Source organism: Podarcis gaigeae, assembly GCF_964106915.1.
Source record: "Podarcis gaigeae genome assembly, chromosome: 7".
Taxonomy (NCBI): domain Eukaryota; kingdom Metazoa; phylum Chordata; class Lepidosauria; order Squamata; family Lacertidae; genus Podarcis; species Podarcis gaigeae.
Genome location: NC_139683.1, coordinates 4656199 through 4673925, shown reverse-complemented (window position 1 = coordinate 4673925; position 17727 = coordinate 4656199). Strand labels below are relative to the sequence as shown.

Sequence of the window (17727 nt, the reverse complement as noted above, 5' to 3'; positions counted from 1 at the left end):
CAGTCGCTGACCCCATGAACTCATATGTGAAATCAATATTTCTTTGCCTCAGTACACATCACTTTATACTTGTTTACATCGAATTGCATTTGCCATTTCACTACCCATTTACACAGTTTGGAGAAGTCCTTTCGGAAGTCTTTGCAATCCCTTTTGGTTTTAACCACCCTGAGCAATTTCATGCCCTCCAGGTGTCCCTATTTTCCCTGGGGTGGTCCCAGAATTATGAAAGCCATCCTGGTTCCTGGAATGTCCTGGTTCCTAGAATGTCCTTATTTCAACTGGTTCCTGGAATGTCCTTATTTCGCCCACCACTGCTACAGCCACCAAGCCCAGGAAGAAAGCTCATTGCATGTCCTGAGCAATGTTAGTGGCAGCAGTGGCAGCTGTGAGGGAGCACCCCGTTGCCTCTCCATGGCCACTGCTGCCATTCTCCTTCCTTGGACAGCTTGTACCAGCTGCTGGAGAGTGTGCGAGGAGGAGGAGAGGCTGCATGTGACCCGCTGGCTCTGAGGGGCAGGCAGCGGGCAGAGCCAAAGGAGGAGTGTGGCAGTGCACAATGAGAGCCAGCGTGGTGTAATGGTTATGAACAGTGGACTCGTAATCTGGTGAACTGGGTTCGCTTCCCTGCTCCTCCACATGCAGCTGCTGGATGACCTTGGGCCAGTCACACTTCTCTGAAGTCTCTCAGCCTCACTCACCTCACAGAGTGTTTGTTGTGGGGGAGGAGGGCAAAGGATATTGTTAGCTGCTTTGAGACTCCTTAAGCGGAGTGAAAGATGGGATATCAAGTCCAAACTCCTCCTTCTCCTCCTCCTCTTCTTCTTTGTTTATTTTATTTATTTATTTTAGACAAAAAAAATGCTTTGTGTGTCCGTATCTTATTTTGCGCCTTTCTAAAATGTATATATTGGCATGTGTTTTCCTTTTTGTAAATCTACCAGAGAGAGAAAATACATTAAAAATAGGGTTGAGGGGTTTTCTCAGGACAGTGGAGGTCGTGTGTGCTGTGTTTGGCAGTCATTTGCCCTTCTTCTGATAGGAAATGCTGTCTGTCTGTGTGTGTGTGTGTGTGTGAGAGAGAGAGAGAGAGAGAGAGAGAGAGAGAGAGAGAGAAATGGGGGGGGGGTTGAGGAGGGAGGAGAAATGTCCCTATTTCATCTGAGGAATGTTGGAAGTTATGCAATTTAGTACCATCAACTCTCTCTTATATTCCTCTTCCAAAAACTGCTGGGGGAGCCTTTTGTTTTCTGCTAATGTGTACCTGGTCCGCTGCAGAAGAGCATTAGCAGGATTACCCATCTCTGCCCATCCCCTTTTCCTTCCTGGATCACCTTAGCTCTCATCAAGATGCATCCCCTAAATATTACACGATATCAGTGGCATTTTGTCAGGTTCTTAGAGGTCTTGCCTCAAGCCAGCCCACACTGATAGTTCTATTCACAGAACTCCTGACAGGATCAAACCCTCTGGCAATCCTTACAACAGCTCTGTAAAGTAGGCCAGCAGAATTATCTGCATAATACAAAATGGGGGCTGAGGCTTACAAATAGCATCTTCCCTCAGGCTACCAGGTAAGTTCATGGATGACAAGACACTTAGCAGGAAAATTCCAGACTTGCAGCTCTAAAGAAGTCACGTTGCTTGACTCACGTATTAATTGCAAAGAGGTGTTTTGTTAAGAACTGAAACCCAAACCCATGAACGGAAAATTGGTTTGCAATTATTATTGATTTGATCATCATCCTGCATTTAAGGCATCACTGTGTAGTGCAGCTACCTCCAACCAAGTGCCTCCAGCTATTTTGGGCTACAAGATGATAGCTCAGTTAGTTCGAGTGTGGTGCTAATAATGCCAAGGTTGTAGGTTCGATCCCCGTATGGGACAACTGCATACTCCTGCATTGCAAAGGGTTGGACTCCCTTCCAACTCTACAATTCTATGATTCCCAGCAACCCCAGCCAGCCGGAGCAATGGACAAGGACAACAAAGAAGGCTGCTCTAGTGATATTTGAGGACTTTGGTAGGCGATATGATATAAGAAGTGGGATGAGCCTCCATGAAGCAGGAGACAAAGGAGTCAGACACAATGAGATATGAATGCAAACTGAGCCTCTCTTAGCAAGGAGAAGAGAGGATGTGGGAGTATATGGCAGTGCTCACCTGTGGCCAGGGCCGGAGCACGGTGGGGGCGGACCACCCCAGGTGTTATCACCAAGGGGGTGATATTCGGCTCGCTGCCCGCCGGTGACTCCCGCCTACCCTGAGCCTTCAGGGGAAGGGGAGAGCTGCGGCATTCCCCCCTTCGCCCTTTGTTTTGACAGCTGCATGATCCTGGGCTGCTGGAGAAGGCATGACTTCCAGAATTTCGACAGAATACACCTGAAAAAGCCAACAGTCTGAGGAACCCCAAAGTTTGTAGTAGCCATCTACCTCCTCCTGCTGCTTGCTTCAGACTGGAGCAATATGGACCTAAAGCTAAAGAAGAAATTTTCATCAAAACTTGGCTGCTCACAGGGAAGCAATTTGTGTGTGCATATATACTGTTGCTATAGCCATTGCTGCAGTTGTTGCCTGGATAAACTATTCAGATTGCAAATTCTGTTCGTTTTATTTTATTTTATTTACTGAGAGGCATGGTAATCAGTGTGGAAGTGGGCTTCCTACCAGATTCCTGGAAGAAGACCTCTGAGGGCTGCCCCAAGGCAATCCCTGACCTAAACCGTAGACTCCTTGACAAAGGCAATGGATGTGGAGGGGGAGAGATAGCCCTGTTGAGAGCCCTGAAGAGTGTTTCCATGGGGACTCCAGGAGATGATGTCGTATTCCCTGCTGAGAAATAAGTGAGGGTGTTTCATCTCTCCCCATCCCTAATCCATTACATCACTACCTACAGGTCTCCCCTGATGCCCCCATGGAAAAGGGGGAGGGAAATCTTCTGAGTCAGACTACACTGAATCCCTCCAAGCCCAAACTGAGCTGAAAGGGGTTGGATTCTGGCCAACATATCTAGCAATGTCAAAAGCATCCCCACCTCTTCTACCTTTGAGCTAATTGTCAAGGATTGCTCAAAAGCAATTGTTCATGCAGAGTGATAGCAGTCGATGACACAAAGAACTGAGATGGTCATTGTGACCTTGCCTACACTCGCAATGGACTTCATTTGCTCTTAATGATCGGCTATGCAATACTATGGTCATCGCTGCTCATGTAACTAAAGAAGGGTGAAAAAGAAGCAGCGTAGGCTCAGTAAAACTGTGACACTGAAGCAGAAAGAGAGGAGAGAGAGAAGAAGAAGAAGAAGAAGAAGAAGAAGAAGAAGAAGAAGAAGAAGAGGAGGAGGAGGAGGAGTAGCAGTAGTTTGGATTTGATATCCCACTTTATCACTACCCGAAGAAGTCTCAAAGTGGCTAACATTCTCCTTTCCCTTCCTCCCCCACAACAAACACTCTGTGAGGTGAGTGGGGCTGAGAGACTTCAGAGAAGTGTGACTAGCCCAAGGTCACCCAGCAGCTGCATGTGGAGGAGCAGAGACGCGAACCCGGTTCCCCAGATTACGAGACTACCGCTCTTAACCACTACACCACACTGGCTCCCAGTGAACAGGCTTCTTGAAAGGGAAACAAAATGGGTGGTATTCAGGTTGTTCCCTGCCTCAAGTTCTATTCCCCACAACACACACACAGCTGACAAATATTTAGTGTGATCCCATTTCAAACTCTGGCATACATGTTGATCATCATTTTCCCTGGTTTGAACAAGACAAGTATGGGTCTCTCCCAAATGATAATTGGAAGGAAGGATATACTTCTATAAAACCAAGCACAACCAATGTCCTAATTTTAATTATATTCAAGACCGGATTTTGAAGAGAAACTCCCACTGCTGATGATGCCCCTGGAAGTTAAAAGTGTACAAGGAAGGTCATTCACACATTGCACGGAACCCAGTTACACTGCCTCTACACATGCACAAGTGTTTCTGTGAAAGATTATACACTTCAGCATATGTACAGCTCAGCAATGGTGTACACAAGTATACTGATAGTACACTTGTTGAACATCACATGCAAATTATCATTCAAGAGTACAGCTCAACTATTTGCATATGCAGGCAAATTGACCCTGTAATTATCATTGACTGTGATGTGTGAACACCCCTTGTGTGGGGGGTTTGTTTTGAGGGGAGGTACATGGGAAAGGGGCCTTTATTTTTCCTTCAGCAGTAACATGGAAAACACTGCCTTTGTATTCACTCAAGACAAACCGTTTTTCATTAAAACCCTATCAAAGTAGAATAAAATACTTGAAAACCGTTGTATCATTCTTGGTCATGACTGCTTCTGGAATCAGCAGCTGAACAGCCTTCATGGGCCCAAATGGCATCTATGTTCCTGGTGTGTTGTCCACAACGAGCAAAGATCTTGTTGGATACTTTAGCTAGGGTTGCCATATTTCAAAAATTGAAAATTGGGATACCAAAATTGTTGAGCAATTTCTGCCTGGACACTGTTTCAGACTGCTGTATTCCAGCTGTGTCTGGGAAATTCCGTACGTATGGTATCCCTACTTTAGCAGTTGGCTGTGCTTGATTCTTGAAGCTGGTGACAGCCACAGAACATGCCCCTTATTGACCTCCAGCAGGTGGCATCACAGATTAAAACAAATACTTGTCCCAAATTACTAGAGCTCTAGGGAGAATTGGGGTGACTCAGGGGCTCCCGTCATTGGTGTTCCATGACAATTTCTTGTTCAGATGGCTGCTCAGCATAATCCAAGACATGCACCCAAAATTAGGGTTGTACGTTGGATTTAAATCTTGAAATCCAAGGCAAAGTGGGGTGTCCCTGGTGGTATCTTGGGCTTGTCAGGAGACAATGCAGAAACTCTTCAAGGCAGCAGAAGTCAAAGTAGGGAACCCTCAAGTGCTTCATGGCACCTTGGTGACCCAGACATGATAAAATGCTGCCAAAAATCTGCCGAAATTAAAAGTAATGCAATAACACCATAATGCCAAAGTGAAGTAGTAAGGGAAAAGAAAGCAAACATACAACTGGGGAGAGGTTTCTGAGGGAGGTCTAGCCTGCAATCAGTGCTTTTTTTACCCAGAAACCAAATCTCATTTAGTTTTTGTCATTTCCGCAAAATCAATTTGAAGGTTCTTAGCACAAAAGTCATTGAACCTATTTTTCTGCACTTTGGAATGTTTCTTACTGAGAGGAACCTCTCTCATGCCTGTTATTTTTGAACCAGTTTCCTACTAATTACCCACAAAACACTAAAGGAGATTAAGTTATTCCTTTTTCATTCAACCCCGAAACTGTAACAGCTGCCCTTGCAGGGAAACCACAGCAGCTACCCTTCTGGAATTTGGAACGATTCAAGCCTTCGGAAGCAGTGACCTTACCTTCAAATTTCATCCATTTCTGTCCAAAATTTAAAAGGTTTTAGACAGCTCCTTTTTGGGAAGGGGAAAATGAACACATTTTAGAAGTGTCTGCTACAAGAGCCCCTGGGCTCATTTCTGTGAAATTTATTAGGTTTATCCACCCTGGAAGGAAAAGTATGCCTGCAAATTTTATCTAGTTCTGCCAGAAGGAGGAGGAGGCATAAAGAGGTCCAGGATAATTAGTAAGACTGCACTTCCCCTGTGCCTTTCCTGGTGTTGGTTATCCACAAGGTTGGTCCAAAGAGTCTCTACACAAATACTTGGCATTGGCAGTGGGAATTTGAAATCAGATTTCACAAGCTGATCTTCAAAATTAGCTTCTTAAAAACAGCAAAGGACATTGGTTGCATTTAGTTTTGTCAAAGTATATCCTTCTGCATGCCTAGAGCCAATTATTATTTGGGAGAGTTCCATAGTTACCCTTTTCAAACCAAGAAAAATGATTATAAACGTGTGTGCCAGATGTTGAAAGAGGATCACACTCTGTTCAATGTAAACTTAACCTGCCCTTTCAAACATCAAGGGAACATTGGACAATTCCTCCCACTTCTGATGACAACCAGTTCTACAATCAGTGGGTCCAGTTGCCAGATTTTGTTGGAAAGTCGTCCCCCCCCCCCATTTCAGTTTGGAACCTGGGTTAAATCCCCAGACTAAAATGTCTCTGACCACCTTGGGAAGGTGAAAGATTGTGTAAGAACTTCAGAACCCTTCTGAATCAGACCAAATAATAATTTGAAGCAGGAGGTTGGGTAGGTGGAAAATCTATAAACTACTCTCGTGCACCTACGAAGGGTGGGGTAGCAAAAACAAAAACCAACAACAACAAGGACAACACACTTAGAAACTTCTTGTATTGATGTCTTTTGAGGCCCTTTCAGGAGATGGACTTGACTGGCTTCAGTTACAGATAGGTAGCCGTGTTGGTCTGCCATAGTCAAAACAAAACAAATTCCTTCCAGTAGCACCTTAAAGACCAACTAAGTTAGTTCTTGGTATGAGCTTTCGTGTGCATGCACACTTCTTCAGATACACTGAAACAGAAGTCAAACTTAAAACCATGGAGAGACCTGGTCTGAACAAAGACATTGGATTCTTATCTCATTATACATGACAAAGCCATTTTTCACCTTCTCACCCCTTGCTTTTTCCTGCAAGACCTATTGCAGTCCTTAAGAGTCGTCAACAGGCTCATCACAGCTATCTGCCAATCACCCATTCCCACCACCCTTCTGAGTAATACCCCTCCCCACCTTCTCACTATATAGAAGGGTCTGGTGACTTCTGTTTCAGTGTATCTGAAGAAGTGTGCATGCACACGAAAGCTCATACCAAGAACTAACTTAGTTGGTCTTTAAGGTGCTACTGGAAGGAATTTTTTTTTTGTTTTGACTGGCTTCAGTTGACTTAATTCCATGGGAAGAAGTTTCATTGGCCTGTGTATGGTGTTTTGGGAGAACAGATTAGGCACTCACCATATTAAATCAGTTTGACCATCCTTTCTATTTACCACCATTGTGATTTGAAGGGGAGGCTCTCCATCCACACAGTTCTGCAAGTCTCTCAACACCACACTGCATGAACTGATGAGTGTACTGTTTTACTGATGTGGGATGTGGAACAAGAAGACGACAGTGACTAATCAGAATTTTAAAATCCTAGATTCAGGGGGTCCAGGATTCTGTCTTTTCATAAATACCTTTAGGGTTTGGGATTCTCACCAGCACCACCTTCCTGGAGGCGGTTGGAGGTTGGATGGCGGCTAACAGATTGAGGTTGAATCCTGACAAGACAGAAGTACTGTTTTTGGGGGACAGGAGGCGGGCAGGTGTGGAGGATTCCCTGGTCCTGAATGGGGTAACTGTGCCCCTGAAGGACCAGGTGCGCAGCCTGGGAGTCATTTTGGACTCACAGCTGTCCATGGAGGCGCAGGTTAACTCTGTTTCCAGGGCAGCTGTCTACCAGCTCCACCTGGTACGCAGGCTAAGACCCTACCTCCCCGCGGACTGTCTCGCCAGAGTGGTGCATGCTCTAGTTATCTCCCGCTTGGACTACTGCAACGCGCTCTACGTGGGGCTACCTTTGAAGGTGACCCGGAAACTGCAATTAATCCAGAATGCGGCAGCTAGACTGGTGACTGGGAGTGGCCGCCGGGACCACATAACACCGGTTCTGAGAGATCTGCATTGGCTCCCAGTACGTTTCCGAGCACGATTCAAAGTGTTGGTACTGACCTTTAAAGTCCTAAACGGCCTCGGTCCTGTATACCTGAAGGAGCGTCTCCACCCCCATCGTTCAGCCCGGACACTGAGATCCAGCGCCGAGGGCCTTCTGGCGGTTCCCTCATTGCGAGAAGTGAGGCTACAGGGAACCAGACAGAGGGCCTTCTCGGTAGTGGCGCCCGCCCTGTGGAACGCCCTCCCATCAGATGTCAAAGAAATAAAGAATTACCTGACGTTCAGAAGACATCTTAAGGCAGCCCTGTTCAGGGAAGTTTTTAATATGTAATGCTGTACTGTTTTTAACACTGATTGGGAGCCGCCCAGAGTGGCTGGGGAAACTCAGCCAGATGGGCGGGGTATAAATAATAAATGATTATTATTATTATTATTATTATTCCAATGCTCTGGGAATGCTTGGAGCTTAAATAGTGGAGTCTCCCTCTCATAGCTCTTCCAGCCTCATTTCTCTCCCTCCTTTGTTGTCTTACAGTCTCTGGTGCTGTTTTTTCTTTCACACTTGTTTCCTTCTTCATCCTGTAGATGAGGACCTCCAGCAGGTTGCTTTCTTTTCTTTTTTAAAAGATAATTTCTCTCCACCGCCTCGGAACTGGTTAACGCCCTCCCCCCAATCAAAAACAGAAAGCGCACACACAGCCGTTGTGTCGCCAAAGTGCCTAGAGGTAACACACTGGAATCAGTCGGATTTAGTACTTCTGAGCAAACATGGAGAGGATCCAGGCGCGAAGTAACTCATATCAGGAGTAAATGGGTTCTAAATTCACCCCTCCCTCCCCCTCCCCCCCACGCCACACACACACACACACACACACCAGTTCATGGCGCTATTAAACTAAAATAGATGTTAGCCCTAATCCAAGACTGCAGTCCTACACACGTTTAGGAATAAATTCCGTTGGATAAAGCGGGAGTTACGTCTGCGTAAAGGCGCGTGGAACCAGGCTGCAAGGGCAACAGCGACCCACAAGCCTGTAGGAGCGCTCGGCAGTAACCCACTCGCGCCTCCGGCTGAACTGGGCTGTGGATCCCTCTGGCCGGATTCGCCGAGCCTTCTCCACCATGCCTTGCACCAAATCGCGAGGGGATGCGGTTGGAGACGTACCCAGGAGGGAGAGACAGAGAAATGGTCTGGATCGTGCAATAACCATCAACGGGTTGGGGGGGGGGGTTTGAGAAGCCTCGGGGAGAGGGGCTTACCTCGGCCCAGATAGGAGCTGCCTAGATTGCCTTGTGTGTGCGCGCGCATGCGTTGGGGGGGGGTTGCCTCCACCCTCCATACACGAGCGTCTCTCCATCCCCTCCGCCTGTTCTGTGACTCAGTGTCAGACAGCGCTGACATTCCCTGCTCTTCCTCGGAGGGAGGCAGAGAAAACGAGGAGTGTGTGTGTGTGTGTGTGTGTGTTTCGAAAGAGAAGGAGGAGAGAGAGAGAGAGAGAGAGAGAGAGAGAGAGAGAGAGAGAGAGACGGGAAAACCGCAGCCAAGGCTTCCCTAGCGTCCTGGTCAACCTCTCCAAACGCACGGCCGGCGCAATCCATCACCTCTCCAGCTCCGTGCCCACGTTCATTGCGCAGCGCGCGCTCTCCTCCTTCTTCTCTCTCTCTCCTTCGCGGAGGAGGAGGGAAGAGGGCCTCCGCTCTTCCCACTTTAAACCCTCTCCTCCCCCGTGTAAAATCTCCCCTCTCCGATCCTTTCCCAACGTTACCGGGCAGGCGAGAGAGTGTCGAGACCCGGGCGCCCCCACAAACCTGCCTTCATCCATTCAACGCCCTCTCCGGCACTGCGCCGCTCCCTCGATCCGCCCCCAATCCAGCTCTGCTACCTTCTCCAAACCGCCACTCCCCCCCCCCCCATCTCTTGCCTCCGGCTGCAGAGAACTCCCACTCCATCGCCGCCGCGCGCGCTTCCTTCCCCGCTAGTCATCTTCCCGGGGGTTATTATTAGTATTACCTGGCCAGGCTAAGCGCACCGTGATTACCAGAGGCTCGGGTTGATTTATGTGTCATAAACAGCCCGAGCGCTTCTCAGTCTCTCCTTGCCTCTTCCCAGCCTCTCTCCACGGGAGAAAGTTATCCCAGCGTGGGAGACCCATTGATCTAGCCAGCTTTCTCCGTTTGCTTGCTGGATCCCTCTCATCTGGGCACATGGAATGATGTGGCGCTTATTCTAGGCTTTCCTCGCGGAGCTGCCTGTTTTTTATTATTATTATTATTTTTACAAAGCTAGATGTGTGTTATAGTGTACAGTATAGCGAGGGAGAGCGAGCCCTTTTTATCAGCCCCCTCTCTCTCCACCCCTGCCTCCCTCCCTCCCTCCCTCTCCCCCTCCCTCCTTTTCCCTCTCTCCCTCTCACTCTGTCTAATGTGCGAGCTGGAAAGCTTATAAAAGCCTGATGTAATCCTTAATGCAGCCTCTGGCTACATAGACCGAGTCTAGTTACAACCGAAAGAACCAGGAGAAGGAGACCAGGATCCAAGAGCAGGAAGCGCAAGAGATCCTGGGAGGAATTAAAAAGAGGATTTCTGAGGCACCGGATGGATTTTGGCCTCCCCGGGAAAGAAGACTTTGGGGGGAGGAAAGCAGCACCCCAAAAGCTTTCAGCTGTTCCAAGAAGACTTCCTTCTCTCCTGGTGGATCTAATCCCGCCTTGGGTTCCTTTCTTCCGTCTCCAAAGTGGGCATTGAGATTCTCCCATCGCTCAGGATTCCTGCGCCCTTTATCACCGCCGTCGCCGGTCATTATTAGCGATCATATTTCATTTCCAGTTATTTTCTTTTTTTGTACCCCAATACCAAAGGGGGTGTGAGAGAGTGAGTGTGTGTCTGTGTGCACTTTAAATTTGGAGCAAAGTTTGCTGTGTGTGTGTGTGTGTGTTTAAGAGTGGGTTGGAAGGGGGGGGAAGCAAAACGACACCCCCCTCTCCCCGAAATCCTTTTTTGACTCATTAGCCAATGGCCATTTTCTTACTTCTGGATATGTGGATGCTTCCCATTTGGAATTTGATCCGGCTGGGGAAAACGGTATAATTTCGTGGATGGTCTAGAAAGGTAAGTTTTCGGTTTATATACATAATATATATGCATGTATGTGTGAGTTGGTTTGTGTGTGTTTGGAGAGGGGTTGATTTATTCTTCCTAAGTGGATGCAACTTTTTTGGGGGAGTCTAGTATCTGGAGCCGAGCCTAAATACTGAATTATTGTCTTTTTGAGTCAAACCACTCAGTTCCTACACCATCGCCTCTCAAATACTGGACCCTTCTGATCCGAACTTTAGCCTTTCTGCTGTTAAGGGCTTGGAAGGTAACGAGTACTGTACTACAGTTTTTGTTTCTGTTTTTGGGGGGGGAAGGAATAAGAAAAAAAATCTGCCTGAGGTTGTAGGAACGAGAGGGAGGGAGCCAGTGAATGTGAAATGGATCAGTTTTGGGGGCTGAAAGAGGTTCGGTTGCCACCGCAAAGCCCAGCTTGCCTGGAACTGCATAGATGGGGAGATCTAGAGCTAAACCGAACGGGAGAAAGACCGGCAGTGAGAGGTTATTGGACCTCGCCAAAATCCACAGATACACACACACACAACACCAGACCAGACCACACCACACCACAACAACACCTTGTTTAGTCTGAGAAGCTGGAGAACCTACAAGTCTGTAATGGGGAAGGGTGTCTTGTCGGGAAGGTCTCCCTTAACGTCGCCTTTAGGAGGCTGCAATCTCGCAGGCACGTTGAACAAAGTCCCTTTCGAGAAGCTAAGCGGGGGCTTACTCGCGAGTAGACGTGAACGGGGATCGCCCTGCGGGAGTCGACTTCTCCCTCGCACCCGCTTGGAAAGCTGGGGGGGGGGGGGCCGCTGTTTTGAAGCCGTCCCAGCCACCACCACCGCCCCCGCCGCCTATTTGAATCATTGTGGGCATTTACTGGGAGAGATTTAGGGCGGGGGAGGGCAGATCTCCCAAATGCATTGCATCCATAAAGTTCCTCCCCACCCCCTCTTTTTCCCCCAGTCCCCCCTATACTTCTGAGAGACCACATTTTAAGGGGGGAGGGGACGGCGATAAGCCAGGACAAGCCACCAGAGAGATACCTCCTCCCTATCTTGGCGGACTCCACGATTCTTACTCGCGAGTTGTCCTATTGACCGCCAGAGGCACAGCCTGGAAGCCGTAACTTATGGACTCCTTGGAGGGTAGGGGAGCCATTCTGCGTAAAAACACGAGGCGCGCGAAAGAGATGCCTCCACGGGGAGCACAGGGTGCCACGCTATTGGGGGAGGACGGACCCCCCTTTACCCCCAGGGGAAGAAACAAGCTCCCTTCTCTGCAGAGGGGGGAAAGCGAAGGAGCAAGGAGAATCGGGGTGGTGGTAAGGAAAAGGAGGAGGGGGTCCCCTTGCACTCATTCCTGTGCACTGCCAGGCGCTTTCTCCCTTTTTGTGAGGGGGTGGGAGACAGTCTCCCTCGGTCCCATTCCTGCAACGTCCAGTTCTTCCCCAAACACCTGATCAGGATCGAGGGGGAATCAAGAGGCGCACGGTCTCTATAGGCAGCGCCGAGGATTCTTGAACTTAATCCCAAAGAAGGTGTTGGCGGTGGGGTTTATTTATTTGATGGAGTGAAAATAAGCGGGGAGGGTTTGACGCCCCCCACCCGGTACCTTATTCCACTGTTGTTATTGGCCCGATCTAGCCAAAATCCAGTCTGATGGATTGGTGTGCCCCGAGAGGCCACATTTGAATATCACAGCAAGGTCAAAGTATTATTATTATTATTATTATTATTATTATTATTATTATTACAACAAACGGAGCCCAACGATCCTTCAGGACTCGGATTGGAAAATATCCACGCACCTCCCTGCGTCGCGATGAGGCAGCTCCATGGATACGGCTAAGTCTTGCTTAAAGGAGAGACACTTTAAACGGAGGCTGCAGCTTCCCCGCCTCCATCGGGTACATTTTCGGGCTCTTTCCTTGCCAACCGAGAAGCAAGGTTGACGGCAGAGGGAGCGGGTGACGGGGGACAAAGAGAGAATCAAAATCCCTTTCCATGAATCCGAAAGCAAGATTTCCTTCCCCCTTTCTCTTCCCTTAAGAAAACACCTGTTGATATATTGCGTTTCAGCCTCGAAGGAAGGGGGGCGGGCGGGCAGAGAAAGGAACGGGATCTTAGAAAACCAAAACACCTTTCAAAACCCAGGGTTCTAGTCCTCATGACTATAATGGTGAGGAAGTGAGGGTGTGTGGAGTTCAGGAAACAGGAGCAGTGGTGCTGCTCGTTGCGTTAGGCGAAGGCGGGGAGGGAAAGAGCCGCCTGCCGCGATCCATAAATCGCGTAAGCCGGAGGAGCGCTGGGAGCCGCGGCGGACTGGCTTGACGGGCTCCTTACCGGAGTGTCAACGGGACGTGAATCCTCCGCTTGCTTCGGCTTAAGGGTTTTGACAGCCGGCTAATAAAGCCCACTCCTCGAAATGATTAAGGACGTGGGATCTTGCCCTCTCCATGACCTGCACCCCGAGCAGTTTTCAGCAAGGGAACGCACGGGGGACCATCTGATCTCGGAGAGCCTCGGGTGGAGGTTTGTAGGATGAGGTGGTGTTGAATCTGTGCAGCCACAGCTGAGTGCCCCCGTCCACCCAGCCGTTTAGATCTTCAGCAAAGGTGGACGATACAAAAGGTCCTTAGCTTGGCTAGCCCCCGCACCTTTTCCTGTTTTCTAGGGAAACAGTACCGGGGAAACCGAGGCGTCCATCCCTGCCTTGTGCCAAGCAGAATTGCCCTGGATCTATCCAGGGGTTGACCCACGGATGTCCCTTGCGCCAACTGTATGGGCGCGCGTGGATGTGCTTTTCGGAGAGTCTCTGTTCCCTCTCCTCGTATATGTGGCTGTTGCGTTTCTGACTGCCTCTCCACCCCATCGCTCTGCATTTTCCTGCATCTGTATGTATCTCGGAGTCACGATGAGCTTTTTGAAACTTCTTCCCTCGTGGAAGCCACCTCTCTCCCCGCCAGGAGTGCCATCTTGGCCCCGGGACTGTGGGTGCCATGCAGCATGCATAGCCCTGGCACTGAAATTTGTGGGTGCCGGGCCACTCACAAAGGGTCACGGGGAATTTGTGGGTGCTCAGGCACCCAGGGCCCCAGGGAGTTGGCACCCAGGGACTTGGCACTCTCTCCTTACATTGGAAATCGGCGTCATTGGGTAGAGTGGGCCGAGAGAGAAATATGAGATCACATTATAAGGTAAAGGATTTGTATCAACTTTCAAAAGTCTGCCCATACTTTTTCAAAATGCAGCCTCTTTCGAGAGAAGCCTCTGTTGGAAAAAGGGTACTTTGGGAAAGTGTGGGGTGGGGCAGTGGGGTGCAATGGTTAGAGTAATGGGCTGGGACCTGTGAGATCAGAGTTCTAATCCCCACTGGGCCATGAGGTTCACTGGGTGTGACCTTGGGCCATTCAGTGCTCTCTAGCCTTGCAGGGTTGTTGAAAGGTTTAATTAGTGGGGAGAATTATGTACACCACATTGAGCTTCTTGGATAAAAAGGTAGGGCATACATGAAATTGATAAATGATACATTTTTTTTGTTTGTTTTTGATGTGCCTGGTCAGGTATTTGACCAAACCAAATTGAGGCAAGGGGAAATAAATGCAGCATTGGTCCTCATCTATGGATAAGCAGAAATTGGAATAATATTTACATCTCTGTGTAAGAAAGCAGTGTTTCATAGAAACCCAACTATCCTGGGCCAAGTGAATTCAGATTTAACAGTTTCCTTCATGTAACGATATTAAACAGTGGGGAGAGAAATGTATGACATCAAAGTGTGTATAGCCCACATGCATTTTTGCACTAAAACAGCTCTTCGCTCAAAAGGTTGGATCCCTTCCCAGGTCAATGGATTTTCTCCTGCGAATTCCATGCATGTTGAATTTGAGGCTAGGTATTAGGTGGAATGGTTGTTCTGTAGCTGAAGAACATCGGATTTTGGAAAGGGTCCAGGTCTGGAATGAGAAAGCAAGTCTTCCTTGACCCGCGACCCTAAGGATCAAGGCTTAGGAAAATGAATTGGAGTTGTTCCTGACTTTCCCCCACTACTGCTACATTCAGGGCCCAGCAGTCTGGCTTACCACTCAGACTGAAAGCTTGAACCAATAACAGGATCCACGACGTGCTTTTAAGCCAGGCAAACGGCTCCAGAGGGAATTGATATGATTAATTCAGATGGATCTGAATTAACTGGTTGATGGATGAAGTGATATGTGGAACGAAACATGGGAGGTGAAACAGGTGGGGTGGAAAACCCCAACCGTAACCAAGACACAGCTCTCTTTATTCTCAAGTATCAAAGGTGGAATATAAATAGACCCTTGTTTATGGCAGTCCTCCTGAGAGCTTGAGGCATAAAATATGGGCTTCCCTGAATGATGCTCCCTCTAGTCGTTCAATAACAGAGTAAGATTCTGACACTGTCAAAGCTGGGCTGATTCTGAGAGCTCCAGACTATTTTGTCTCTCTAATTTGAGAGGAGCAGTTTTGTCAGACAGCGTTTTCCATTTGTGCAAGAAAATAAAAAAGCATTGCTGGGTTCTGTAAAGCTGCTCTCAAGAATTTCGCTCATGCACTTCTGGGGATAGACAGAATGACTGTAAGACCCATCTATACCTTGGCTCATCCATAGATGCCTTCTCTCTACTCACTGATTCCCACATCTATCCGCTTCAGAATCGATCCATAACAATCTCTCTTTTACACCTTTGCATGTTTATACTCAGAAGTACATCCCACTTAACCTAATGCGACTGAAAGCTTCCCGTGGTGATGATGTTTAGGGCTATAAGTCTTGATCTTGCCTATTCCATCTATGTTTGCCATGCGCAGGATTTCTCCATCTCCCCAAGCAGACCTCAATCTCTCTTTCTCTCCCTGAAAACACCTTTGCCTTAAAGTTTCCCTTTGTCATTTGCCCAGCTGCCTTTTGAAAAAGAGCATAAAATGAAGGTTAGACACCCCCCTTTTTCCTCAGTATATCTGCTCTGCCTTTGAAAATGAAATGATTCTGAAATGAAACTAAAAGGGATGCACACACAGAGATAAGCACACAGCACTTTTTAGTAGAAAATGCTGATGCGCACTTGTAGGATTAGTGGATTTTATATTCTATTCTGATTTTGCTAAATTTGTGTGTGTGTGTGTGTGTGTGTGTGTGTGTGAGAGAGAGAGAGAGAGAGAGAGAGAGAGAGAGAGAGAGAGAGAGAGTTGCGGTTACTGGCAGAGATGGCTAGCTCGCCAGAACTGAAGTCAATTGGTTTTGGATTTCGCCGAGTGACGGAGAGATGGCGCTCTTCCCCCAAGTATAGATTATCAGGGTCTTATTTTGGATACAGTACTTTTAAAGTTGACTGTGCTACTAGTGATTTGGTGCCGTTTTGTACAGTTAAAAAATTGATTGTAAAAGGAAAGGGAGAGCTGAACATTTCGGATGGGGCAAAGCAAGACAGAAACCGAGGAGGAGGGGGCGACCTCCCTTGAAATCAACCACACCATATTATTTCCATCTCTGCAAACCCGGGAAGCTGCAATGTTGAAATTTAAGTCTTACTGCCTCTGCACTTCCATTGAAGTTGTATCTCCAAACTGGGAAACAGAGGTCTTTGTATTCAGCTTTACATAGATAAGCCAAGATCCTAGGATCTGAATTAATTTCAGGAATGAATTCAGGAGAGAGACACACACAGAGAGAGAGAACTTAATATTTTAGGGAGGGAAGTGATGGGTCTGACTCTGCCTGGAAAGGCTTTGTGAGAGGTTAGGAACCTCAGAGGCAGCCTTACACTGAGTCCAACCATTGGTTCAAGCGAGCTTATTATTGCCTTCTTGGATCCCAGGATTTCAGACACAGGAGCCTCTTGCAGCCCTGCCTTTTCCACCGGGAGATGAACCTGGGATTTTGTACATGCAAAGCAAGTGATTTGCCACTGAGCCCTTCCCCCCAGCCCCTTGTATGTGAGGACTTTCTGCAGTTACCCACCAACCTGCACTCTGTGCATGCTCAGGAGCACTTCCATCATTTCTTAGTGAATGTGTTGCAAACACTGGGGGAAAAACTACCACGCCACGACTGAGACCCAGTAGCAATTAATCTGTGCTTCTCCTTAGCTGGCTCCGACCTTACAGAGCAACTTCCTTTGCTATGCAGATATTTCTGTATTTACCCCACCATCTCGAGCTTTTCCCTCCCATGTTGCTATTTAATAAGCCATTTCTCTTTTCCTCTGGCGTTGCCTGATGCCGAGCGAGCATCAGTTTGTTAAAGATTAAAGACACTGACTCTTCTCACCCCCATCTCACTGTGTTGTACCAAAGTAGTTCAGATTAGTGTTTTGTTTGCTTTTTGACTTGGCTTTAAGAAAAACCTCTCCAGTTGTTGTTTTTTTGGGGGGTGATCATGGCGGCACAATTTATGTCATTTCCCCTTCTTGCGATCGCCCACACCGTGCATTTTTCTAGCACTCTCTTATCGTGATTTATTCTTCAATCATAAGAGAGACGGAAGCGCTGCTAATATTTGCCATTGAGAAACATTGCCAAACAGTTGGCCGGTATTTCAGAAAAAGGGCCACAAAAATTATCAAGGAGATGGAACAACTCCTTTATGAGGAAAGGCTACCACGTTTGGGACTTTTCAGTTTAGAAGAAATGTAAGTGGTGACGTGATAGAAGCTCATATAAATATAGAACCAGAGAATGAGTTGGGAGGTATCCTGGGGTCATCTAGGAAAATGTGGGGTTTTATATAATCATAGAAGTGGTAACATGGAGGCCGGCTTTTTCACTGGCAGTTCCCGTGTCATGGAATGCCCTCCCTGCTGAAAAATGAGAGGTGCCATCAGTACTGGCATTCTGCTGGCTCCTGAAAGCACACCTGTTTAGGCAGACATTTCCCTGAATGCAAGCTTCCTGATCTAATTGCTTTAATAGCTCTTTTAATTGTTTTGATTTAATGCACATTTTAATTATGGATGTTTTCAATGTTTTGATGGAATTTTCT

At 47.7% G+C, this 17727-nt stretch overlaps 1 protein-coding gene across 3 annotated transcripts in view; it reads left to right on the top strand.

The window, feature by feature from the left end:
• The first annotated feature begins 9565 nt into the window (after positions 1-9565).
• The window catches only part of ADGRB1 (adhesion G protein-coupled receptor B1), a 394945-nt gene continuing 386783 nt past the window's right edge, over positions 9566-17727 (top strand). For 2 of the 3 annotated variants that reach the window (XM_083748972.1, XM_083748971.1), the window contains exon 1: positions 9566-10734. The gene's annotated coding sequence lies outside the window, so the exon portion shown is untranslated. The remainder of the gene's footprint in view (positions 10735-17727) is intronic. The other variant, XM_083748973.1, reaches the window with a different exon arrangement.